A 27,361-nucleotide genomic window follows, 5' to 3' on the forward strand; every position below is an offset into this window, starting at 1 on the left:
AGAGTTTGTAGGTATTTGGATGCACAGTTGTTTGTGCCTTCCACTGCACTGATCCTCTGTGTTGCACCCACTATCCTATTGTTTATAATGTTGATGTCTATCCTTATCATTGTCATTTCTAATTGTATAGAGTCTGTATTTTGTTTGGTGGATTTTACCAGATCATGTACTTCCGCTAGTTTTTTTTTTTAGAATCATGTCCATTGTACTATTAATATTCAATTTATTCCTCATAGGCGAGTTCAGAGAGGGAGGGTCTGTCTGCCTTTGAGTATTTGAAGAGTGGCTTGGATTCTGTTTCTGCTATATTGGATAGCTTGGTGGATAGTTTTTCACTAGGAATGTTGAAAATGGGTGTGATGTGGATTGTATCGGAATTGGTTGTGAGAACTTGATCATGACAAAATGTGTCCTCAATCTTATTTGTTTTCAAGAACTGTCTCATGATCCATCTGGGAATGGATTGTTGAGACCAATGTTCCGTAGGTCCCTAGTTGCCAGTATCGTAGTTGCAGTTTGCGTTGTCAATGCCTGGTAGATATTACCAGGGACTTCAGATATCACTGGTATGGTGACAGACCACAGCATTTAGTTTCCGCAGCTCAATGATAACTAGGTCTCACAGATTTCACAGCTGGTCCAGGAGGTAAAATAAGAGACAGCAGTAGTGACAGAGCAGTAGATACTATAAGATACACGGGGAGGCAAACCAAATGAAAGTCATGAAGTATTGCAAGACTTCCAGTCAAGTACACACCATTTGCAGTTTCATAATGCAGAGTTTCATTAGATGAAAGTGTATGAGTAGATCTTAGCAAACCTTAAGCACCAAAATGCAGCACTCAGCAAAAACAATTGTACTTCAGGGGAGTAAAACAGAGATAACAAGCAGTTTTGGAGAGAACTTTGATGCAGATAAGCCTCCTTGTGAGTTTGATATGCACATTTCACATATAAAGGAGGTGCCTCCCAGCTGCCATTTTAGGGTCAGGCAAACGCGTCAGAAACTTGATCCTAGGCACCAAATAAGGTTATAGAAGCATATGGAGCACTGGGCGAGCGGCCAACATCATGCCATTGGGTTGAAGTCATTTGACGAAGAGGGAGGCAGCCATTAGTTAAGCAGCAGACGAGATGTGTGCTGCTTGTCTTCAGGAGAAGACACCACCATTTTGTGATTGCGGGACACAGCTGAGTGAAAAGTCCAAAATAATGCTCTCTCAGGGGTCTTACCATCTTCTAGAACCTCATGAAGAAAGCAGTGCCCCTTCCAATGTCCGTAGATATTGTTGCTTTGGCGAGAGCAAGATTTTGGATGGCCAGAATCAACACATTACATTCTGCGCTCCAGAGAAAAATGGAGTCAGGCACCCATACACTCCCTCTTCTAACCCACACCCCAGAAGCTGTTGATTTTAATAATAACTTTAATTATTTCATGTGAAATCTTTTTTGGGTTTGAATAGATATTTCTGTTTTGTTATTCGGGTTGACAAGCTTTGTTCTGATCACTGAGGATAAGAAATTAAATATGTTCTGATTAAGGCACTTATACACACCAAAAGGAGTAGGGAGTGAAGATCGTGGTGTAGTGATCCAGTGGTGGCACGTGCTGTGTGTCGTAATACTATCCTCACACACACAGATGTGTGACATGCTTCATCATAGGGCTGCTTACAATACACCACGGCGTAGCCAATGCCTGGGGTGGAGCAATAGGGTAGGGGAAGACAAAAATAAAACAAAAGAAAGAAAACAATGCTTTCAATGGTGACTGGGAATGCCGGGAGTGAAAGTGCAATGTGATGTGAGTTTAAAACTAGCTCGGAGGTTTCTCTATACCTATACTTTATTCCTAGACCCTCAGGCCAGGATTAAAAACATGATGGATGGTGGTGATAGGGAGACATAATGTGCTCCTTACACCCCAGCTTACTGCCACGTAGTCAACATGTTTCGGCCGTGTGTATATGCCCATTACTCAGGGTCACGCTAGCCTTCTTCAGGACTCTACCGGTCCCAGTGTATTATGTAGTGCTCTAACCTCTGTTTGAGGTTGGTGGGTGTCTGAAACGAACCTTGAACGAACCTGACATCACTGATGACATCTCAAATGACATCACTGATGACATCTCAAATGACATCACTGATGACATCACTGCTGACATCATACACACAATAATCTGATGCATCTCCTCACACACTAATATAAACTTTGATACACCCACTCTAAAATACAGACTGCCATTCTTGAAACCACAGACACAACAATACCAGTTACTACATACCCACTTACTGATTCCTAGGTCTATACACACATCTACTCATTCACCCATACAACCACTCATACATGCAGTCACTCATCAATACAGCACTATCCTGTGCACCCATATACCTACACAGACACTCACACACCGCCACTCACCCATATAGTTACTCACACACCTAGTCAGTCAAGCAAAGAATCAATGACACTCCCATTTACTTACATCCATAATTATTCATACACCCCCTCACTTATTCATACAGATACTAACACATACTTACTCTCTTATAAAATCACTGCCACAAGCACACACTCATCCCTACAGCCACTCTCACAATCACTCACCCTCACATATAGTCATTTATATAGTCCAAACTTCACATATACTGCCTTTCACATTGTCGGAACAAAATGCCTAACGTGTGCCTTCACGGGAGCAGAAGGGTCGAAGTTATCTGTCAGACGATTTTTTTCCCCACTCTCCAACTCCAATGCGTACTAGCTGCCTATCTGCATGCAGTGGGGAGGGGGAAAGGGGAATGGGAAGAAAGAGAGTCTGCTACAGCGGTGTCTACTCTGGAGCTCTTCTTTTGGTCTCCTTACACCTGTAAAAGCAAACACAAATTACTCAAAAACATTACCTTCTATCAATATCTGGATATTTCTCTAAGAAGTAGTACACTATTCGTAAAATACCTGAACACACTGTTAGCATGCTTTTCTCTTAGTAACAGTAATTGTTTTTAATGTCTATTTTGTACTAGGTCTACTCCAGACCACTAACTGTCTTCCTTTTTATTCTTATCTAGACGGAGATTTGTTCCACTGTGCCAGTTAGAGATGGTAAGTAGAAATATATCTATGTATATATTTTTAATTGCTTGTAGGAATTTAGTAGAATGCTGCTCTCATAGTGTTGTTGGCTGGAGAGGCTAGAATATTTCCGTCTTCTGCACAATAGTCACTCAGCCTAGGTAGATAGAAGCACTGCGCATCATTCTAAATTAGCCTCAGTCCGGGTTCACAAAGTAATAGTCTGTTGTAAATCTGGAATTATGTACAAGGAGTAGTAATTTGCAGAACTTCACAACAATAGTATTCCAAATTGAATGCTCTACAGTCTTTTAGAAAAGCTCTCTTCAAACAAGAAAAAAGGCTTCACTTGATTTATGAAAATTATACTGGCATAACTGCTGAATCAAAAAATACTTTCAGCCTGTGAAATTTCAAGGATAAAGAACAGCTGTGAGAACCCCAGACACGAGGCTCTCTCACTGTTCAGGAAATACCTGGGATCGCCTGTGGCGGCCGTACTTGAACCTCGACAAACATCAAAGGCAAGGCACGCTTGAAAGCTCAGATAAATGCGGGCGGAAAGCCTCGCATTTACTGCAGACGAGATTAGGAGCGGAGACCTGGGGAAACGCTGCTCTACTCCCGCTATGACAGTTGAAGTGCGAAGCGCCACAGGTGCATGAGCACGATAACCGTCAATCAGAAGAGAATGGAGCAAACACTGAAACGCTAACCTCAATGTTGAAGACCGACATTTTGTATTAGAGCAAAACTCAGATTCAGCAGTCTTTGGCCAAAGAATGACATTTTCTGGCTAACAGCTAACTCCAACCTAGTCTGAAAATAGGCAAAGACCGTCGTGGTCTTGAAGAGAATTGCCCAAACCTGACATACATATATAGTTACTGACATGTACCAATGAGACATATATACACTCACCAACATACCCATACTCACAATCACCCACCCATACAGCCCTTCACAGACGCACTCTTGGTCTTGAACCCATACACCCAGTGAATCACCCACTCACACATCTATGCATAAAGTCACATACCCCCCACCCATCCACACAGACACTCATGCACTCATACAGATACTCAGGCAATAAATCCATAACCCATATAAACACTCATGTAGCTACTCACCAACCCATGAAGCCGCTTACATACCAACTGACCGACTGATACAGACATTCACACACTTTAGTCACTAACCCATGCATTCAGTAAGACACGTTTAATCACTCACGTATACAGTCAATCACGCACCTACTAAATCATCCATACAGACACTCATACACCCACTCGTTCTTCAATACACCTTGGCATATATATATATATAAAAAACATATTTATACTTTTTAGATACACTCAGTCATTGGATGATGTCATCAGTGATGTCATTTGAGATGTCTTCAGTCATGTCATCAGTGATGTCATTGACCATGTCATGAATGATGTAATATGTGACGTCATCAGCAGTGCATTGCGGGGGCGCGAGTTAGCTTAACTAACTATAATGGCTGAATTTCACTGGTTTTGTATGAGGGAATTGTCCAGCTAACTATAACATCCCTGAAACCTGTGGCTTTCTCAGTGAATTTCAATGGTTTTTAATTGCTAATTTCTAACTATAACATCCCTGAGACCTGTTTTTTTTTGGTGAATTTCAAAGGTTTTTTAAATGCTGATTTCTTATTATGCCTACAGAGGTAGGACATGTGCAGAAAGAGGAAGAAAGGCGCAGAAAGAAGCAAGAGATATGCAGAAAGAACCAACAGAGGTGCAGAAAGAGGCCTTGTTGCAAAGTCATCCTGTGCCCCAAAATTGTTGCTGACTAGTACTGGTGGTAACTGACTCTGACTTACCAGTCCCGGAGCTAGTGTTATGCTAAAAGACACTTATAATACAGTGAAAACACCTACATACACTAGGTTACATTATGGGTTGGGGTACCCCTGTGATTGACATGATCTCCCCTGTAAGTCCCTACTATATAATAAGGCAGGGGGATTAAAACAACCTCTAAGTCAGAGGTGCAGAAAAAATAAAGAGCAGTGCAGAAAGTACCAACAGAGGTACAGAAAGAGGCAAGAGGTGTACAGAAAGAGGCAAGAAAGGTACAGAAAGAAGCAAAAGAGGTGCAGAAAGAGGCAAGAAGACTTCATAAAAAGGCAAGAGAGCTGCAGGAAGAGGCAGGAGAGGTGCACAAAGAGGCAAAAGTGAATTAGCCCTGAAGGTGAATGGGAAGGGTGGAACTACTCACCAGCAACGTCAGCCCGGCAGCACAGTAGTGGATCTACTGAAGGGTTCTAAGAAGGGCATCGTGGTCAGTGAACTTAGAGGCACCCCCGCGGGGTCTTCAGTGGTAGAAAAACGGGCGAAGGAAAAGGAGGAAGTGATGTGAGGAATGCGGACAACTGGAGTGAGAAGGCCAACAGTAAAGGTACTCTGAAACTGGCATTTCCAGAGGGGGCAATTGAACTTGAAGAGGGGGATGGTATGGGTAAAGGGGATACGCTGATGGGTACATCGATAGACAGCACCCCTCCCTGCTAGTTTGCCATCAGCTAGGCCCGCAAACCGATATTCCCCAACAGCAAGAACATGACAAGCCAGGCATAATAACAACTGTGGACCCAGAAGAGGTGGAAAGAAAAAGCTTAAAGGAAAGAATGCAAATCCCTTGCAATATAGTGTTGGGCTGATTGATGGGTCAGATATGGATCTAGCGGTAAGCCGTGGTGATGCCATGGGAGGGAAAAAGGGGAATGACGCTGAAGCGGCGGATTGGTTTTACTCACAATCAGATGCTACATGCTCAGCGGATGACTCTATATCACTCTCTGGATCTAGTGGAAGCTGGACTAGCGAGATAGATTCAGTTGCAAATAAGCGTAAAGCATGCAGAAGGTCTAGTCGGGCAGAAAAGGTGGCAAAGAAAAAAGCTGCAGTACAAGAAGAGCTGAACTGGGATTTTTCCCAACCCCACAATTGGGTGGCCCTATAGCAGGCAAGGCAGGTGCAGAGGTCCAAGAGAATGCAACATCAACTCTGGAAGTCATACTGCAAGCAATCTGTGAAGAGGCAAGGCAAGACAGCAGATGCTCCCAGTCGGCCCTCCGGAAGATGCAAAGCTCTGTTCGCAAAGTGGTTAAAGTCTGTAACTCTATTAGTGAGCGATTAACTGAGCTGGAGACACGTACTAGAGTCCTTGAGGAGGATGTATCGGCTGTACAGACACAATCAGAGGCACATGAAGCTAGATTATCAGACATGCAGTGGAAGCTAGAAGAGCAAGAAAATCACTAGCGGCGCAATCATTTGCGCTTTTTTGACATTCCAGATGGGCACAAAGGTTCTGATACATGCCTCTATATGATAGATCTACTCAGTAAAGCATTTCCAGATCTGGAGGGTTGAAATTGGCAGCAGGAATTCCAGCGCACCCACAGAATCACCTTCAACCTAGAAAAAACAACATTACCACACACTAAACCCAGGGCTATCCTGGTATTTTTCAGGAAGTTCCTACTGCGGCAAAACATCTGGGAGAAAGCCAAACCAGAAGCTAAACGGAGGTTAGATGATGTTGCCTTCTTTGCAAGGCCAGATTTTTGCCACATCACTGTGGAAAGACGCTGGAGGCTGCGACAGATGATTTCCTCTTTCCAGGCTATGGGGGCGCAAGCCTATTTAATGAACCCTGCAAAACAAAAAATTATTATAGCAGGCCGCACATACTATTATAACTCTGAGATCAAATCGAAGGAAGCCTTGGCGGAGTTAAGGGGTTAGGTTTGTAAGGGCCTGTAACTGGAAAAGAAGGGGGGTACTCGGAGTATATCCTGGAAATGTATGGGAAATAAATTCGCTGGGCTGGAATAGAGGGTAACATGGGGTAGGGAGGTGCTTGGAGGAGGCCAGCAATGAAATACTAATGGGTTACGAATGGAGATGGGGCATGTAGTATGGGGAACAATAAGATGTAGGGTCAGTACATGTAAGAGGACCATTAAATCCTATTTTTTCCATCTTTTTCTTGGTGTTAAATTAATGTGGCATCTACTTAGCCATCATATCTGTATTTCTTCTTTTCTCTTTCTTTTTTTCATCGTTTAGGACAGTATTGGGGGTGCTGCTGATCATGTTGCTGCACTGCTTCATCGTACACACAGACCTAGGTCGGGAAGCTTCCACAGTGGAGAGTGAGCATGGGGCACGGGGACAGGGGGGTAAGGATGGGGTAGAGGGGGGCAGGGAGGGTTGGAGGGGGAAGTAAGGGGGGTCAGAAAAGCAGAAAAGGAACGGCAGGTATAAAATCTACAAACAATGTAAACATGAATGAGGAGGGCGCCAAACAGATAATGGTAAAAAGGACAAGTATAATTTAATATGAGTAGTATTAAAATTTGTACAATTAATGTGGGTAGACTAAACAATAAGAATAAACGTGGAAGAGCTTATGAGATACTTAGAACCATCAACCCAGATGTAATGTGTTTCCAGGAAACGCATCTTCCATGTAATAGTAAAGATGTTTTGGTGATCAGCGGCTACAATTTGGTGATTTGCTCCACTCAAACTTTCTTGATTAGAGGAGTAGCAATCTATACTAAACAATTTATGGGAAAATGGGAAAGGCCAAGAGGGTTGCAGCTGATAATTGGGAAAGCTGGACAATAGCAAGGTTGGCTATGGGGGTAACAGTGGTCAATATATATGAGGCAAACCAGGACGATCCAGAAATTTGGGAAAAGCTTGAAGTGGAACTCGCATCCTGGCCGGAGCCAGTGATAGTGTGTGGTAACTTAAATATACACTTAGAAACAACTAAATATCAGATCCATAAATATGTAGGAAGGAAGCCAAGGGTATACAGAGCATTGACTAACTTTCAAACTAGTCATGGGCTAATTGACATATAGAAAGAGAACAATTCTGAGGATCCTGGATATACATACTAATCGCACCCACACAGGAAGTATGTGCGCCTAGACTATTTTTTAGCTTCATGTAAAATAATAGATAGGGTTCAAATTAAGAAGCTCCCGCAATTATTCTCGGACCACAATCCGCTTATGTTAGAGCTAATAGGATTTAGCAAGGGAAGGTACTCGAGTGCTTGGTCCTTTGATAAAAAATGATTTGCTAGTGAAGACTTTTGTACTCACATCAAGCGTTGGTCCATTGAGTTTTTTGATTTGAATAGGTATAGCTCCTTGCGCAGGGTGGTAAATAACTCTTTCAAGGCTGGGTTGAGGGAGAAGAAATTAGCTACGTGGGACAAGCACGCAAGCAAAGAAAGACTGAGATTGACATATTAATGGGGAAACTAGCTGGGTTGGAGGCAGAACATGTGATAATGATTAGTAAGGGGAAGCAGGAATAGCAAATTAGGGAACATATGCTGAAATTAGCAGTACCAAAAGCAGAATTTAATAGCTTTTTTCAGGAAAGGTTGGCCCAGACATATCAAATTCATCGGGGGGAAATGTATGCAAGGCAGAAAAGTGTTAGAAATAACATAAACATACAGGAAATCATGAACAATCGGGCAAATTGTGAACGGGCCGGATACAATTACGGATGTTTTTGAAGAATTTTACAGGAAGCTATATCAGGCAGATACGCAAGGAATAAGCTTGGTAGATCAGGAGGATAGGTGGCCAACTTTAGCATGAATAGACAAAGCCACAGCGCAAGTCCTGGAAAGAGAAGTTACTTTGGAAGAGGTTCAGGAGGTTATTAGTGCTTTGTCCGCGGGGAAAGCAGCAGGCCCAGATAAGTATATAAAATACTGGTACATAAAAATTGCTCCAATTTTGCATGATCTGTTTCGGGGGGTCCAGTATAGTGGGATACCCCCTGTATCATGGCAGGGAACGGATGTGGTGATCTTTCCCAAGAAGGGGAAACTGGCAGAACTGCTGGCTTCATATCGGCCAACATCTCTTCTGAACTTGACGCTAAACTGTATTAAAAAATTATGGCCAAGAATCTTCAAGTGGTTATATTGACTTTGGCATCCCCTTGGCAGCACGGCTTTGTCCCGGGCAGGGGGACCACAGACCACATTAGAAGGGTTATTGCAGTTCTAGATATAGCAGAAGCAGAATCTAGTGCGGTTGCCGTGGTCCTCCTGGACGCTGAGAAAGCATTTGACCGGGTATCATGGCAATATCTATGGGACACTTTGGCAGAAAGGGGACTAGGTCCACGGATGGTTCGGGCTATACAAGCAATGTACTATCAACCCTATGCCCAGCTACAAATAATGGGTAATACCTCAAGGAGAATTGAGATAGCCAGAGGGACACAACAAGGCTGCCCGTGCTCTCCAATATTATTTGCCCTATATATGGATCCATTTATAATGCAAATTGTACAAAACCAAACAATTAAACCTGTAACTACCATGGGCTTTAAAACCAAGATTTTAGGATATGCTGATGACGTCACAATAATAACAAGTGAGCCAGCGAGTGCAGTTTGGGAGATAGATAGGATGGCAGAGGGATTTGGTAGGAGGGCATGTTACCTCTTGAATAAGGGAAAAACTAAAATTATTTACTCATCACAGTGTCAACTACAAGATCCCCAAAGAAATGAAGAGGCCACATATTTAGGAGTAAATATTACAAATCATGTAGACACTCTATGGGCGGTTAATATAGATCCGGTGATAGCTAAAATATATATGGAACTCAAGGGATTGGATAAATTGTACCTCACAATTGTTGGTAGAATTAATGTAATAAAAATGATAATGTTTCCAAAAGTATTATACCTTCTCCGAGTGATACCGCTAGATTTGGCAGAAGATAAGATAAAAAAAGTTAATGCCATGTTCTGCAGTTTTATATGGGGGTATCAAAAAACACGGCGAGAACTGAAATTTCCTGACTCTACCAAGAGAACGGGGAGGATGGGGGCACCAAATATGTTATTTTATTACTGGGCTATTGCCTTACAACAGATGGGAGGTCTAATGTTACCCGGGCAAAGTAGAGGTACTTCCACAGGATTACCCACACTATATCAATTGTCTCTAGGAAATGAAGCAGATGGGCTCTTTCTGAGGCAGATTGAACCAAGCTATTTCAAAAAAATATGGTGCAAGTGTATCTAAGGCTCTTGGAAGGTCTGGAGGAAGGTCAGTAAGATCTTGAAGATTCCCAGACAAAACAGATACTGCCCTTTGCGGTGATCAACAATTTTGCCGGAAGTCATATATGATTGTATGGCTAGGAGCTGGGAGAATGCGGGTATAATTAGTGTGGCAGATCTGCTTCAGAATAATGAATTTACGTCATTTGCAGAACTGGTACAGAAGTCCGGTGCTAAGAACAACACGCAGTATAAATACCTACAAGTGCAAAGGTGCCTAAAACAATTCCTCCAGGATCCTAATAATTTGGAGAAGATCCCATTGATTGAAATTTTTAAACTACATGATAGCAGAATTAGGGAATATTATCAGGACTTAATAAAGACTCTCCCAGATGATATGGAAAAAAAAGAAACTATGTGGGTAGAGAAACTGGGGGACAGGGATGTTGATTTGGATATGGCAATCGAACTAGGAGCAAAAATCTTCCTCCCCGCCAATTTAATTAATTAAAAGCCCAACAAAACAAAACCTTGTTTAATCTATGTTATACGCTGGTAATCTTCATGGATGGGGGAAGAGGGGAGATGATAAATGTCCAAGATTCCAGATAGGCCGTACTGACATAGTGCATCTGTTTTACTCCTGTGCCAAGCTGTTATTTTTTAGGGAAAGCATAGAGGAATTTTGGGTACAAACACTTAATAAGCAAATAATGATTACTCCAGCATTAATGGTATTAGGATATAATAGCCACACGAATCTGGATACCTCACAGAGGGATTTTGTGTTTATGACAATAGCTGTAGCCCCGCTGCTGATAGCGACAGCTTGGAAAGATTTAGAGCCACCCACTTACCAACTATGGCTGCATAGAATGTTGAGTATTAGTGTGCAGGAAATATCACTGTATAAATGTAAAGGGCGAAGAGCAAAGAAGAAGGGTATGAAATTATGGGAACCTTTATTACTATGGCAGAATAGTAAAAGTGTATAAAGTAAGCATGTAAGGTGTATAAATGTCTATATTTAGAGCTTTATGTACAGTGTGGACTGTGGGGGAACTCACAATACAATGTAGTAATGTACTATATGTGCTCTTTACCTGACCGTTTCAATAAAAAAGAGGCAAAAGGGATACAGAAAGAGACAAGAGGGGTCCAGAAAGAAGCAAGGGAAGTGCAGAGAGAAATAACAGAGGTGCAAAGGAGGCAAGAGGGTACAGAAAGAGGCAAGAGAAGTGCAGAAAGAAGCAACAGAGGTACAGAAAGATGCAAGAGAGGTGCAGAAACAGGCAGGAAAGGTTCGAAAAGAGTAAGCGAGGTGGATAAACAGGGAAGAGGGGTGCAGAAAGAGATAAGAGAGGTGCATGAAGGAGCTACAGAGGTGTAGAAAGAAGCAAGAGAAGTGCAGAAAGAGTCAAGTGTGGTTCAGAAAGAAGTAAGAGCAGTGCAGAAAGAACCAAAAGAGGTGCAAGAAGAGGCCAAAAGGGTTGCATAAAGAGGAAGGAGAGGTGCACAAAGAGGTAAGAAAGGTACAGAAGAGGCAGAAAGAAAGAAGGGAAGTGCAGAAAATGGTAAAACAATTGCTGAAAGAAGCAACAGAGGTATAGAAAGAAGCAAGAGAAGTACAGAAAGAGGCAAGTAAGGTGCAGAAAGAAGCAAGAGTGGTACAGAAAGAACCATCAGAGGAGAAAAAAGAGGCAAGAAGGTTGCAGAAAAAGTAGGAGAGGTGCACAAACAGGCAAGACAAGTACAGAAAGAGGCTGGAGGGGTGCAGAAAGATGGAATAGAAGTGCAGAAAGAAGCAACAGAGGTGCTGAAAGAGGCGTGAAGAGTGCAGAAAGAGCAAGAGAAGTACATAAAGAAGCAACAGAGGTGCTGAAAAGAGGCGCTAAGGGTGCAGAAAGAGCAAGAGAAGTGCACAAAGAAGCAATAGAGGTACTGTAAGAGGCAACAGAGGTGCAGAAACAGGCAGGAAAGGTACAGAAATAGGGAACAGGGGTGCAGAAAGACACAAGACTGGTGCAGAAAGTGGAAAAGTGGTTCATAAAGAGGCAAGAGATATGCAGAAAGAGGGAAGAGGGTGCAGAAAGAGTCAAGAGGGGTGCATAAAGAAGCAAGTGAGGTGCAAAAAGAGGCAACTGAGGTGTAGAAAGATGCATGAGAAGTACAGAAACAAGCAAGAGAAGTGCAAAAAGAGGCAAGGGAATTGCTGAAAGAAGCTACAGAGGTGTAAACAGAGGCAAAAGCAATGCAGAGGCAAGATGGGTGCCGAAAGAGGTAGGAGAGGTACAGAAAGAAGGTAGAAAAGTACAGAAAGAGGCAGGAGAATTGTAGAAAGAGGCTAGTGAGGTACAGAAAGAGGCAAGAGAGGTGCAGAAAATGGCAAGAGAACAGCAGAAATAGGGAAGAGGGATGCAAAAAAAGGGGAAAAGGATGCAGAAAGTAGCAAGAGAGGTGCAGAAAAAAGCAGGAAAAGTGCAGAAAGGAGCCAAGAGAACTATTGAAAGAGGCAAGAGAGTTGCAGAAACAGGGCAAAGGGGTGTAGAAATAATGGAACAGGTGTGCAGACAGAGGCAAGAGAGTTGCAGAAAGAGGGAAGGGGAACAGAACGAGGCAAAGGGATGCAGACATTTGCAAAAGAGGTACAGAAAGAAGCAAGAGCAGTGCAGAAAGAACCAACAGAGGTGCAAAACGAGGCAAGAGAGGTGTAGAAATAAGTAGGAGAGGTGTACTAAGAGGCAAAACAAGTACAGGAAGAGGCAGAAGGTGTGCAGAAAGAAGGAAGAGAAGTGCAGACAGAAGCAATAGAGGTGCTGAAAGAGGTGTGAAGGGTGCCGAAAGAGCAGGAGAAATATAGAAATGAGCAACACAGGTACAGATAGAGGCAAGAGAGGTACAGAAACAGGTAGGAAAGGTACAGAAAGAGGGAACAAGGGTGCACAAATAGGCAAGAAAGGTGCAGAAAGAGGGAACATGGGTGCATAAAGAGATAAGAAGGATACAAAAATTGAATAAAGGTGCAGAAAGAAGCAAGAGAAGTGCAGAAAGAAGCAGAAGAAGTGTAGAAAGAAGCAAGAGAGGTAGAGAAAAAGGGAAGAGTGTTCAGAAATAGGCATGAGGGATGCAGAAATTTGCAAAAGAGGTCTAGAAAGAAGCAGGTGCAGTGCAGAAAGAACTAACAGAGGTGCAACGATAGGCAAAAGGGTTGCAGAAAGAGGTAGGAGAGGTGCAGAAAGAGGCAAGAAAGGTACAGAAAGAGGCAGGAGGGGTACAGAAAGAAGGAAGAAAAGTACAGAAAGAGGCAAGACAATTGCTGAAAGAAGCAACACAGGTGCAAAAAGAGGCAAGAGGGGTGCAGAAATAAGTAGCAGAGGTGCACAAAGAGGCAAGACAAGTACAGAAAGAGGCAGGAGGGGTACAGAAAGAAGGAAGAGAAGAGCCGAAAGAAGCAAAACAGGTGCTGAAAGAGACGTGAAGGGTGCAGAAAGAGCAAGAGAATTACTGAAAGAAGCAACAGAGGTACAGAATAAGGCAAGAGAGGTGCAGAAACAGATAGGAAAGGTACAGAAAGAGGGAACAAGGGGGCAAAAAGAGGCAATAGAAGTATAGAAGGAAGCAAGTGAGGTGCAGAAGGAGGCAAGAGAACTGCAGAAAGAGACAAGAGAGTTGCAGAAAATAGCAGGAGAACAGCAAAAAGAGGGAAGAGGGATGCAAAAAAGAAGGGTGCAGAATGAAGTAAGAGAGGTGCAGAAAGAAGCAAGGGAAGTACCGAAAGAAGCAAGAGAGGTACAGAAAAATGGAAGACGAGTGTAGAAAGAGACAAAAGGGGTGCAGAAAAAAGCAACAGAGGTGCAGAAGGAGGCAAGAGGACTGCAGAAAGAGGCAAGAGAGTTGCAGAAACAGGAAAGAGTGTGCCGAAAGAGGGAACAGTTATGCAGCCAGAAGCAAGATATGTGCAGAAAGAGGGAAGAGGGGTACAGAAAGAGGGAAAAGTAATGTAGACATTTGCAAAAGAGGAGCAGAAAGAAGCAAGACCAGTGCATAAAGAACCAACAGAGGTGAATAAAGAGGCAATAGAAGTGCAGAAAGAGGCAAGTGAGGTGCATAAGGAGGCAAGAGAGCTGCAGAAAGAGGCAAAAGGGATACAGAAAGAGGGAACAGGTGTGCAGTCAGAGGCAAGAGAGGTGCAGAAAGAGGGAAGAGTGGTATATAAAGAGGCAAGAGGGATGCAGAAATTAGCAAAAGATTTGCAGAAAGAAGCAAGAGCAGTGCAGAAAGAACCAACAGAGATACAAAAAGAGGCAAGAGGGGTGTAGAAATAGGTAGGGGAGGTGCACAAAGAGGGAAGGAAGGTACAGAAAGAGGCAGGAGGGGTGCAGAAAGAAGGCAGAGAAGTACAGAAATAAGCAAGAGAATGGCTGAAAGAAGCAACAGAGGTATAAAAAGAAGCAAGAGAAGTGCAGACAGAGGCAAGTAAGGTGCAGAAAGAAACAAGAGCAGTGCAAAAAGTAGCAACAGAGGTACAAAAAGAGGCAGGAGGGGTGCAGAAAAAATGAGGAGAGGTGCACACAGAGGCAGGGGTGCAGTAAGAAGGAAGAGAAGTGCAGAAAGAGGCAACACAGGTGCAAAAAGAGGCAAGAGGGGTGCAGAAATAAGTAGCAGAGGTGCACAAAGAGGCAAGACAAGTACAAAAAGAGGCAGGAGGGGTACAGAAAGAAGGAAGAGAAGAGCTGAAAGAAGCAAAACAGGTCCTGAAAGAGACATGAAGGGTGCAGAAAGAGCAAGAGAATTACAGAAAGAAGCAACAGAGGTACAGAATGAGGCAAGAGAGGTTCAGAAACAGGTAGGAAAGGTGCAGAAAGAGAGAACAAGGGGGCAAAAAGAGGCAAGAGAAGTGCAGAGAGAGGGAAGAGAGGTGCAGAAAGAGGCAAGAGGGATGTATAAAGCAGCAAGTGAGGTACAGAAAAAGGCAACAGAGGTATAGAAAGACACTAGAGAAGTGCAGAAACAAGCAAGAGAAGTGCAGAAAGAGGGAAGAGGGATGCAGAAAGAAGGAAGAGAAGAGCAGAAAGAAGTAACACAGGTGCTGAAAGAGACAGGAAGGGTGCACAAAGAGCAAGAGAAGTACAGAAAGAAGCAACAGAGGTACAGAATGAGGCAAGAGAGGTGTGGAAACAGGTAGGAAAGGTACAGAAAGAGGGAACAAGTGGGGAAAAGATGCAATAGAAGTGCAAAGAGGCAAGAGGGGTGCAGAAAAAATTAGGAGAGGTGCACACAGAGTCAAGTCCCACTCCACATACTTCCTATACACTGAATACTACATTCTTTCTATTCACATAATTTCACTGCACAACATACCACATAATTACACTACACACAACGTACTTTCACTCTACACCAAAAAACAGTAGTGAAAAATTTTACATATACAAAGCCAATAGCTCCTACTTTCGCAAATGCAAAACCTATAACATTGCAAATGCTTCTTTAACTAGTAGTCACTTTTGCAGAGTGCTGGAGAAAGGGTGCTGGGCCTCCGACCAGCGCTCAGGAATTCCTCCAAGTAGAACTTGCAGGGGGTACCAGGAGGGCTTCTTGGCCCCCAAAGTCCCTCAGGAGTAAAGTGGACTTCATCACCCATACTGTAGTCTGCCAGGAGGTGCGTTTGCAGAGTGATGGAGAAAGGGGCTGGGGCCTCTGAAGATGTCTTAGCAATCCCACTGTGTGAGACTTACTGGACGTAACAAGAGGGACATCCTTGGGGGCCAACTATCCCTCCTATTACCTCCAGTAAGTCCAACACAGTAGGATTGCTAAGTTCTCATAGCAGGGGACGCCCCCTTGTCCACCAATCTGCAAACACGCTCCCTGGCATGTTCTTGGATGAGGATTGAAGTCACCTTAGCTGCTCGGGGTCCTGTGGGGCCAACTAGCCTACCTCTTACCTCCAGTAAGCCCCACACACTGGGATTCCTGAGAGGTGGACATAGGCTATGCCTTCTTTCCCCACCACTCTGCAAACGCACCTCCTGGTGCACTCTTGGTTGATCTTTTTTTCCAGTTTTTTATTTAATTTTTTAATTTTGGAGGGGGGCGCATGGCCCTCCTTCTCTTGGCCGCTTCTGTCCCCGGGGATCCCATTCCTAGGGCCTGGCCTCACGTTGGGAACCGTGGGTGGAGCCCCAATGGCCCCACAGTCCCTGCTGACTCCCCACCTCCTTCAGGAGCCGGCATTGCTTTTGTGCAAGGAGAGCTATTAATATGCAGCTCCCCTTGCCCAAAAGCAATTCTGCTCTGCTTCCTTAAAGCGGGAGCAGGATTTCAACAAAGCAAAGCAGGAGTTTGCTATGACAGGACGAGAGCCGTGCTCCTGCCCTGCCATAGCAAACAGCAATGTCCCAGGGGTGGGCACCCTGGGACATTGCAGGAGCCGGCCCTGGGGGTTGGCTGTCTCCAGGGCCCTGCATTTTCAAACCCACAGGGAGGTGTTGGTCCCCAGGGCAGGAGTCCCCCATGCCTTTATTTTTTTTAAAAAGCCCCGGAGAGATAGCGGTCCCCAGGGCTGTGGGGGGCCATGATGCCCCTGGCAACTTAATGATTAAAGCCTGGGGAGGTGGCAGTCCCCGGGGCTGCAGGGGGCCACGATGCCCTCGCAACTTAATGATTAAAGCCCCAGGGAGGTGGTAGTCCCCGGGGCTGCAGAGGGGCCATGAGCCCCCCGCAGTTGACAAAGGATCGCCCCGGGGTGGTGGCAGTTCCCGGGGCAGCGGGAGCCCGTGGGCCCCCACACCATTATTATATATTGCCCTCGGAACCTGGTCCAACCGGGGGCTTTAAGAAAACAAAGTCTGAGGGACCGCACTTCGTTTTTGAAAAAATGTTCTTCCGGATTCGCTCACCCAGCGTGACTCCGGCCGAATTTATTTTTACAAAATACTTTTTTGGGGCCTGGGGGTCCGTATATGACCCCCTGAGCAGGCCTAGGGGTTCTGGAGGTTTCTATCTGCCCTCTTTTCTTCATTTTTCACTTTTTTTCTCCCTTTTTCTTGTGACTCGGTTACCGAGTCACAAGGTGGCTGCCAACACTTCCTGGTTTGGAGTGTTGGCAGACAATCATAATGCAGCTCGTGCTTGGGAGGGTTTGCGAATTCTCCTCGGTCTTCAGATATATATACATTATTATTTTATTAATTTCTCAGCAACTACTGAAAAAAAGGTCGCTTTCTGGACCAAGAGCTACCATTTTACTAAATTTGGTGAATTCCGTTCAGCAGTTCGGGCTGTCACCATGTCTGAATTTCCTCTGGAAATCAACATGGGTAAAACACATTTTGGGACCCCCCCATTTTCTCAGCCCCTGCTTTAGGAATCACCCCGAAACTTTCAAGACAAGAGCTGACCTGAGTGAACCATTCTTTTTAAAAATGTTGCGAAGATTCGTCATACGGCAAAAGTAAAAACACTTTTTGAATTGAAACAAGGTCTTCAGTATAACTACCTACTGGCGACTGCCAGTAGGTAATATATATATACCTTCTGGCGGTCGCCAGTAGGTAGTTATAGTTAGGACCTATTGTCCATAGGAAATTTACAACATTCTATTCCCACTAACTTTGACGCCGATTGACAAATCTTCACGCTCGTGGGGCCTCTGGTCCACTCCTATCTTGAAAGTTTCGGGGTGATTCGGCAAGCGGGGGCCGAGAAAAAAGGGGGGTCCCAAAATGTATTTTCTCCATGCAATTTTCCATAGGAAACTTTAGACACGGCTACAGACCGAACTGCTGAACGGAATTACACCAAATTTGGCAAAAAGGTAGTCCTTGGTTCAGAAAGAGCACTTTTTGTTAAATAGTGTAAATCAGTTCAGTAGTTCTTGATAAATTAGAAAAAGAAAAAGTTTCAATATATAGCCGGAGCCTAACCACACATCTCATCGTGAGATCTGATTGGCTGTCAGAACTTCATCCAAGAAGTGTTGGCAGCCATCTTGGGACCAATATACATGATAGCACCTCATTAAAAAGCATTGCAGTTAATAGAAGGTTTTAAGACTTTAGTTACATTATAAATCATTTGTTGATGATACCATACTCATTTTAGGAATTGAGGTGTGTTCTAAGGTGATTTTACCATGGGAAAAAGCCCTCTGCTTGGATATCATGAATCATGTTTGAGAAAAATCTATTTTCTCCTGCTTTTCCCACAGAGGTTTGGAAGGCGATCTATAAGCTAAACTGAGAGCATATTATCTGTAAATTCACATTATCTTTCTCAGTCATGTGAGAATGAAGTCTGACATTCTCAGTAAAACATGAACATCCAACAAAGGCAGAGTCTGTCAGTTGATTCCTTTGTGTTCTACTGCAGCTTCCCAGAGTGTTCTAAAGAACAACTAGAGCACTAAAAATCTAACGTATGACAACATTATGGCACACCTGAAGCCATCTTGATTGGAATAAACTGATAACACTTAAAACATTTAATTTAAAAAGGAACAAAATGAGGGGGTTCATTTTGCCATAGAAAGTATGATTAGTGCTGCAGAAAGAAAAATTAGGGCACATTTTGAGTGACTTCTCAAATCCTCTTCTATTTCATTAAAACATTCTGACATGCAGACTGAAACATGCCCTTTCAATACCAGCAGCAGACTTCCCTGGTGAGCAGTTACTTTACTACAGTGATCTAATAAGCAACTAGAGTGCTAACATTAAGAATTTATGGCAAATGTGTGACATATCTGAATACCTTCTTGATGGAATCAAAGTAAAAAACTGAAAGCATTTCCTACTGAGGAGACTGCAGTAAATGAGGAAATTAGGAAACTTCATAACAAATAAATCTCCCAAGATGGCCACCAGAGACAAAAGAGCACAAATGTAGCACAAATATCACCCAGATGTAGCCCACATGTAGCCCAATGACAGAAGTGTGCAAAACACTTTTTATTGTTTATGTTTTTGCAGTTTTATATAGTACAGACTTGTCAGGTATTGGAGTGCTTTACATGAGCATTGGTTACATCACACAAGAACAAATTCATTTTGGTTTTAGACATGGGGAGATTAAGTGATTTGACCAGAATCACGGAATGTCGAGCTGAAGCAGAAACTCCAACCTGGTTCCCCAGTTGCAAAGTCTGCAGCTCTGGAAGTAACAGCACATCCTCTCCCCTAGGGGCAACATTTAATCAAGTGGTCAACTGGATAAAAAAACATAAAGATAACAAATAATTTAAAAGTGCTTTCTCGCTATTTGAAAACTCATAAAATATGTCCTCATTTTAGTTTTTTAGATCACTAACCATAATTTTGATGCAAATAAGATCCTCTCATATATTTCTAAAGGAAATGCTCTAGGTAGTACAGTTTTGATTACATCAAGATGTCGTCAGGCATTCCACACTTTTGTAATAAATATGGAATGTTAGCAATCTAGTTGTTCATTAGGATACTGTTGAGAGGCAGAGGCCAGGGGCACGGACTCTGAAAATTGAAGGCAGGTAGGAGGTTGCAGAGGCAACAATTTGACCACACTGGGCAGGCAGGAAGGGCAGTGGCAGCACAACAGACTATGGAGGGCAGTGGAAAGGGGGGCAGGGGCAACAAACCAACAATAGAGGACTGGCAAGAGAGGCTGTGGCTATATAATAGACCATTGTGGGCAGAAGGAAGAGGCAGTGGTAGTACAACCATACATGCCAAAAGACCCGATTCAGCCAGGAAACGCCCAATGTTTTTAAGCCCAAATGGGCTTTATTTGATCTGTCTCCTGTCTACAATCTCCTCTTTTTCAATGTAAGTCAAAGGGGAAAATCAATACCCCAGTTTTTTTTCAAAGTCTCCCTCTTACCAAGTTCAAAATGGTAGCAAGTATAGTATGTTGGATCATGGAAGGCAGGAGGAATTGGGGTATGGAAATGGACTTGGATAACAGAGGACAGGAGGGACATAGAGAGGTGCACCAAACTGACCCTACAGCAGCACAATACACCACAAAGGGCATGCGGGACAGGAGTGCAGCACAACAATCCATAGAAAGCAATAGGGAGGGGACAGGCCCATGCACATGGACAACAGAGAACAGAGGGGAAAGAGGCAATGTTAGCTAGCTGATCATAATGGACAGACAGGAGAGAAAGCTGCAGCATAACAGACCATAAAGGGCAGGAGGGATGGATCAGGGGCATTACAATGGAGCAAACAAGCCAGGAGGGAGGGAATAGGTGTCTGCACATGGAAACAGAGGCCTGGGGGCAAGGGGGCGGGGCAGTAGCAGCAAGATGACCATGGAGGTCAGGCAGGATGGGTACTAGAAGCAAGACACACCATGGAGGGCAATAGAGAGACTATAATGGCATACACACAGACCATGGAGGGAAGGAGGGAGGGGGTCATGGGCAGCTACCTGACCACACAGGGAAGGTGGGAGGGGTTGTGGCAGCACAGAAGACCATGCATGGCAAGGTGGAGGGTTAGTGGCAGCACAATGGCTAAGATGGGCAAGAAAGAGGGTGCAGGGGCATGCACAAAGGACCGTGGAGGATAGAAGCGACGGTCAGGACCTGGGCACAGACAAGAGATGTTCAGGGGAAGGGGCCTCACAACAGACCACACAGGGCAGGCAGGAGGAGCAGTTGCAGCACAACAGACCATGGAGGGCAGAAGGGTGTGGCAGTAAAATGGACCATGGGGGTCAGGAGGAAGGGTATAGGAGCATGGAATGTGGTCAGCTAGGGTGGAGGTGGCAGGGACATGTTACAGTCATCTGACAATGCTAGGCAGGTGGGAGGGGAGCAGCAGCTCAACAGAACACTCAGAGTAGATAGGAGTGGCAGGTCCATGGAACATGGTGGGCAAAAAGGATGGAGGAGGGGCATGCACACAGACATCAGAGGGCAGGGAGAACGAGAATAGGGGCAGCAAGCTAAGCACAGAGGCTAAGCAGGAGGTGAAAGATGGGCATAGAATTGGGCAATGGAGGGCAGGAGGAGTGGACCCGTACATCATGCTAAATGGAGGGAGGTGGCAGCACATCAGACCATGCATGGCAGGAGGGAAGAGATGGATTCAGACAACAGAGTATAGTGAGGAGGTAGATGCGGCAGCAAGCTAACTGTTCAGAGAAGGCGGGATGGCCAGTGGCAGAACAACGGCCACACAGGGCTGTAATAAGGGAGCAGGTACATGGACTTGGACAATGGATGGCTAAGAGGAGCAAAGCCAGGAGCAGCAAGCATTGGTGGGGGCAGCACAATGCCAACCCCCCACCATCCATTGTGATATGCATCTTACTTAACGTTAAAAAAATCCTAGAAATTTGCTGAAAAAATCAAAGATTACAGGGACGGGATAGTTAGACTCAGATTTCACTCATACACAACCAGTGAAATTCAGCAGTTATAGTTACCTGAGCTAACTAAAACTTACGTCCCCACAATGTACTACTAATGACCTCAGGCATTACATCATTCATGACATGGTCAGTTACATAACTGATGACATCACTCATGACATCTCAATTGAGCTGTGAATGGAATGGAGCTATAATCGCGAAAACTTTTTTTAGGGATAGTGTGTGTATATTAACATCCTTTTTTTTCTTTTTTTTCGTGTAAGAACCATTATAATACGCAACGTGCCCAGATTAATATGGCCGATAGCCTTTCACTTTAAAGTAATGTGTAGTCCATTGTTTATGTTGATGTTTGCAATCCTAAGAATGTTTATTATGAATAAGTCACGTTGACGAACATACAGGTATGGCGTCACTGGGCAAGATCTTCTGAAATGAGATCGTGTGCATATTAACACTTGTTTTCTTTTCTTTATTGTGTCAATTCCTGAATTTTCACATCGTGACCAGGCCAATATGGCTGGCAGCTTTTTGGATTAAAGTAATATGTAGTCCTTTGTTAATGTTGGCAACTTTAGGCATTTGTACATTTAAATAATGATGCAACAATGACGTCTTGTATCGTTAACAAGGTTCGGATGAGCCGAAACGTGTGGATCACATCCTTTACAGATTAAATGCTTCCAAACTACAACCTGAGTGCTGATTCCTTCCTTGTACGAGTGAGAGGAGATTAAATACATATATATAAAATGCACTGAAAAAAACACAAGTTTCAGGGACATTATAGTTAGAAAAAAGCATTTAAAAAAACCTCAGAAATTCACTGAAAAAAACACAGATTTCATGGACGTCAAAGTTAGTTGGTCATTTCACTCGTACAAAACAATAGAAATTCGGCCGTTATAGTTAGTTGTGCTAACTATAACTTGCTCCCGCAATGCACTGCTGATGACGTCACATATTACATCACTCATGACATGGTCAGTGACATCACTGATGACATCACTGATGACATCTCAAATGACATCACTGATGACATCATCCACGTGATCATCTGATGCACCTCCTCACACCCTAAAATACAGACTACCATTCTCAAAACCATAGACACACCAGTACTAGTACAGCTACAATATTCTGTGCACTATGCATGCAGACCTCTAACCAGCTACATACGATTGATACGCTCTTCTAAATACCCAGTTAGTACCTCTGCAGTCTAGGAATCCCTTTGTCTGTCCCATGCACTTCTCCATTCACCCATCCAGCACTATCTACGTTTCCTATCACTCCACCAATACCTAAGCACTTATAAATTCACTATACACTCTGTTTGTAATACTGTAATTATTCTAGTTACTAGTCATGAATTTATGGAATGGCCTAGCTACTAACACAAGTACAGCTATAATATTTTGTGCACTATCAAATCAGACCTCTAACTAGCTACATACTATTGATACACTTTTCTAAATACCCAGTTAGTACTCATGCAGTGTAGGAATCATCCAGTCTGTCCCATTCACTTCTTTAATCACTTATCTACCACTATCTACTTATCCTATCACTCCACCAATACGTAAGCACTTATAAATTAAGCGTTCACTCTGTTTGCAGAACTGTCATCATTCCAGTTACTAGTGGTACTCTTATAAAATGACATCGGAACCAACACAAGTACACATAAAATATTCTGTGCATAATCCCTACAAATCTCTAAGCAGATACATGCTATTGGTCCACTCCATTAAATACTGAAGTAGTACCCATGCAGCGTAGGATACCTCCTGTCAGTCTCATGCAATTCTTCAATCACCCATCCAGCTCTATGTTCTTATTGTATCAGTCAGTGCCAATACCTAAGCACTTATGGGGCAGATTTACAAGCACCCTGCACCACCAGTATGTCACTTTTTGTAACGTAGTGATGGCGCCAGGCACTCCTTCATATTTACACGGAGAGAAGAAACGACCCTGCTTGGTTTTTCCTCTCCTTGTAAATACAACCCCTTCATACACAGAACTTTGCGTTGAACGGGCGTTCCATAGGTGTTGCTGTGGGTGTTACCACGCAACACCCATAGAACAAGACACATCTCCAAAATGTATGAGAAATCGTAAATCTGGAGATGTGTGTGAATGCTGCGCCATCCTAGAGTTCGTGTAGCAAGGCGCAACGAGGAGAATTGTTTCATTTCTCCTCATTTGTTCCTCTTTTAAATGCATGCTGCATTCCACAGCACACATTGAAAGAGATTGTTTTTGTGCAGGAATGGGAATGTGTCCCTTCCTGCACAAAAACCATCTCTGCACAACACAGACATCCTTGCACCATGGTGCAAGAGTGCCTGTGTCACCACACGGCTGCAGTTTGTGCAGCAGAATAGAGGGAAGCACAGAGTTGCAACATATTCATGTACATATGTCACATCCCTGTGCTTCGAAAGTGCCACAATGCAGTGCAGCTAAAGAGCTTACAGTGTTACGCTGCAGTACTTCCTCATAAATCTTCACCTATAAATTCACGATACACTACTAATGCATTCTTTCAGTCAATCATGCTGTATACATATATTCAACCAAACTTTCACACATTACCTTGCAATTATAGTTCTTTCTTTAACCGATAAGGTAGTTCTGATAAGAACTTTTTTTTTCTTCTTTTGTATTTTTTTTTATTTTTTTGAACAATTTTGTATTTTTGGGGTGTTTTTTCAACAAATGAACAAAAAAAAGAATGAATAAAACAGGAAACTTTTGGAATTACTTGCTCCAACAAGAATGATTAAAATGGGTGGGGTCCTTCAATAGTTACAGTAGGAAATGTTATGAACCAATGAAATCTTTTTTTTTAGGTCACATGGGATCCACGCACTCTGCGCTCACGAAGCACGCACCCGTCGCGACTTTGTGAAAATATATTTAAAAATAATATACGTTTATTATAAGTATAAATATCTTATTTTTATGATATCTTAGATAATCTCTTGCTCTAATATGTATATTAAAGACACTTACACATAATTTGAGAACATCATTTTTTTTTGCTGGAGTCAGTCGCGCACCCAGTGTGCCCCAGCACGAATATGATGTCATGCGGGACCCGCCACTGCGTAAGCGTCGCGTTCCGTAATGCGCATGTGTCACGAATGCGCAGGGGCAGGAGTCGCGGACTGGTCGCATACCAATCGCGCACATCACGTAATATCAAATGTATGTGATGTAACTGAAAAACACGCAGCCGTCGCACACCGTACGCGGATCCTTCACAACTTTTCTGAAATGGTGGCTAGAATCCGCGCACCCACCGTGATGTGTACGCTTTGGGTGTGCGACTCCGAAACATTTTTAGAAAAAAAAGAAAATAATATAAATATATTAAAATAAAAAAATAAAACAAAAAAATTAAACAATATTTCAGTTTGATTTTTTTACTTTTTTTGTGCAATTTTCAGAAAAATATATAATGTTCTTTAATGAATACAATTTTTATAAATAAACAGTTAAAAAACTGTAGAAAATCAGTACAAAAAATAGGTATAACTACTATTACACTTAAAAATTAGCATTTAAAAAAGCTTAGAAATTCACAGAAAAAACCATAGGTTTCAGGGATGTTATAGTTAGCTATACATTTCACTTGTACAAAACCATAGAAATTCCTCTGTTATAGTTAGTTCTGCTAACTATAACTTGCGCACCCGCAATGCCCTGCTGATGATGTCACATATTACATCATTCATGACATGGTCAGTGACATCACTGATGACATCACTGATGACATCTCAAATGACATCACTGATGCCATCACTGATGACATCATCCACATGACAATCTGCTAAACCTCATCATACACAAGTATAACCTTTCATCACTCACTGTAAAATGCAGAGTACCATATTTGAAACCATTGACACACCAATACCAGTTACTACATACCCACTCACTGATTCCTAAGTATACACACATAACTACCCATTGAACAACAGAATCACTTCTACATGCAGTCACTAATTAATAGAACACTATCAAATGCACTTATACACATATATAGACATTGACACATCAGCAGTCATCTTAGTCGCTTATGCAGTCATCCTACTCACTCATGAAAATAATTAATCACACTTACATTTACTCACTTACACAATTATACACACAACACCTCATTTATTCAAACACATAGTAACTCATAGTTAATATGGTAAATATTCACCATTACAATTATACACTCATTCATATAAATACTATCACAATCACTGACTCTTACAAAAACTTATTATACTTATACGATGCCTTTTGTTTTTTACTTTGTTGAAGATGTACAACTAAAACATATATTTGCTCACCAACACACAAATAAATACACTCAGTCACCCAAACAACTGTTTCCACATACACTCTTAAACCTATAGACCTAGTCAATCAACCATTTACACATCTATCATAGAGTTACACATACTCCATCCAACCACACACAAACTCAGTGTCCCATGCAAATACTCACCCTGCTAATCAATAACTAATATACACACTCATATCGACGAGCGCTGTGAAGTTAGTGACCTATTCATTTTAGTCCTCATTTTTATGTAAATCTGCTCCGTTTTTAACAAAAGAAATGTATTTACTGTGTTTTTAACTCGCTTCGCTCTTTGACTCACTGCCTGTTTGCACTTACATATTAGACTGCTTGTACTCTGCTTTTATCTTTACATCCGCCTACTCCCCGTTCCACCACGGGTTTTCCCGTTTGATGTGGAGGGAGATTGCGGTAGAATCACTGTTTGGCTTCGTTGCTAGGAGGCGGGGTTTCCTCGCTCCTTCCGGGCACGTGATCCTTTCCAGGCCTTATTAGGAATGCCTGTTGACCCGCGCAGCAGACGCGCGCAGCGGGCGCGCCGGTGGCGTGCCGGAGGCGCGCCTAAGGCAAGCCCGTCTGCACCCGTTCACGGCCGTTTGGGGCCTGGGGCAAGAAACCTCTGTCCCTCGGTCATTGGTAGCTGACCCACGACTAGTATACTCCTCGTCTCAACTCCTTGCTCTACGGCTGATGGGCTTTACTGATTGTGCTCATTTTGCTGCTGCTGATGCTTGTACCTTCACCTGCCCTGCGGCTCATTGTTCCTTTTCTTTGACCCACTCTTTGGTGGTCAATGACCGTACGGCCGTGCTATCGGATAGCGCTGTTCCTAAGTTCTGTTTTCTAAGCCTAAATTGCTGCTCCCTTCCTCAGCATAAAAGCTTCATCTTTGACCTCCTTCTGGATGACTCACCTGATGCCTTCTTTCTGACCGAGACTTGGCTCCACAACAGTTCTGGCCCGGATATAGCTGTTGTCCTCCCGTCTAACTATGCCATCGCCAGACTAGACCGAACCACCGGGTTGGGTGGAGGAATCGCTGTTATTTATAAACAGTCTTTCCAATGCAATTTAGAACCTGTTAAACTTCCCAATTGTGAAGCCGCATTATTTCAACTTAGACTTACTCCTAACTTTTCTTTTTCGGGGCTTTTGCTTTATCGACCCCCTGGCCCCTCTTCATTGTGGTCGGCCTCGTTGTCTGGCTTGGTTTCTTCCCTCCTTCTGTCTTCCTCTAATTTCACACTTCTTGGCGATTTGAATCTCCATCTGGAAGACGCTACTAATGCTACATGCTCTAATCTTATTTCTGACCTCTTAGCTATGAATCTAATTCTTTGTAACTCTGGTCCCACTCACAAAGCTGGTCATCTTTTGGATCCCATTTTTTCCAATGTAACATCTATAGTGTGTGAACCTGCGTTACCCATTTCCTGGTCAGACCACTTTTTACTGAAA

Source organism: Triturus cristatus, chromosome 8 (assembly GCF_964204655.1).
Source record: "Triturus cristatus chromosome 8, aTriCri1.1, whole genome shotgun sequence".
Classification (NCBI taxonomy): Eukaryota; Metazoa; Chordata; class Amphibia; order Caudata; family Salamandridae; genus Triturus; species Triturus cristatus.